General features: G+C 43.8%; 1 protein-coding gene across 1 annotated transcript in view; it reads right to left on the bottom strand.

The window, feature by feature from the left end:
- The window catches only part of LOC105813508 (chromosome unknown open reading frame, human C17orf75), a 21,285-nt gene that overhangs the window by 13,697 nt on the left and 6,862 nt on the right, over positions 1 to 726 (bottom strand). The gene's annotated exons all lie outside the window — the stretch shown is intronic.

A 726-nucleotide genomic window follows, 5' to 3' on the forward strand; every position in this document is an offset into this window, starting at 1 on the left:
GTGAGCCACCGCGCCCGGCCAGATTTTTTTTTTTTTAATAACAGAGACAAGGTCTCACTATATTGCCCAGACTGATCTCAAACTCCTGGCCTTGAGCAATGCTCCTGCCTCAGCCTCCCAAAGCACTGGGATCACAGTTGTGAGCTCTTGTGCCCGGCCAGATTATTTTGAAGCAAGTTCCAGGCATTATCATATCATTTCATCCGTAAGTTTCTATGTATCTCTAAAAGATGAAGACTTTTAAAATATATATACATATATGACTATAATACTATTATGACACCTAAAAAAATCCTTAAATCATCCATTATCCACTCAGTGAACACAGTATTCTTCTTCTTCTTTTTTTTTAATTTTTAAAAAATAAGAGGTGGGAGCCAGGCACGGTGGCTCATGCCTGTAATCCTAGCACTCTGGGAGGCTGAGGCGGGAGGATTGCTTGAGCTCAGGAGTTTGAGGTTGCTGTGAGCTAGGATGACGCCACGGCACTCTAGCCATGACAACAGAGTGAGACTTTGTCTCAAAAATAAATAAATAAATAAATAAGGGGTGGGGGATTGTGAGGAGGGGTGTTTAGTTGCCTTGTTTGTTTTTGTTGAGACAGAGTCTTACTCTGTCGCCCTGGGTAGAGTGCAATGGTGTCATCATAGCTCACTGCAACCTCCAACTCCTGGGCTCTAAGTGATCCTTCTGCCTCAGCCTCCCAGGTAGCTGGGACTATAGCAC

The sequence above is a fragment of the Propithecus coquereli genome, unplaced genomic scaffold, assembly GCF_000956105.1.
Source record: "Propithecus coquereli isolate 6110/MARCELLA unplaced genomic scaffold, Pcoq_1.0 Scaffold281, whole genome shotgun sequence".
NCBI classification, from domain to species: domain Eukaryota; kingdom Metazoa; phylum Chordata; class Mammalia; order Primates; family Indriidae; genus Propithecus; species Propithecus coquereli.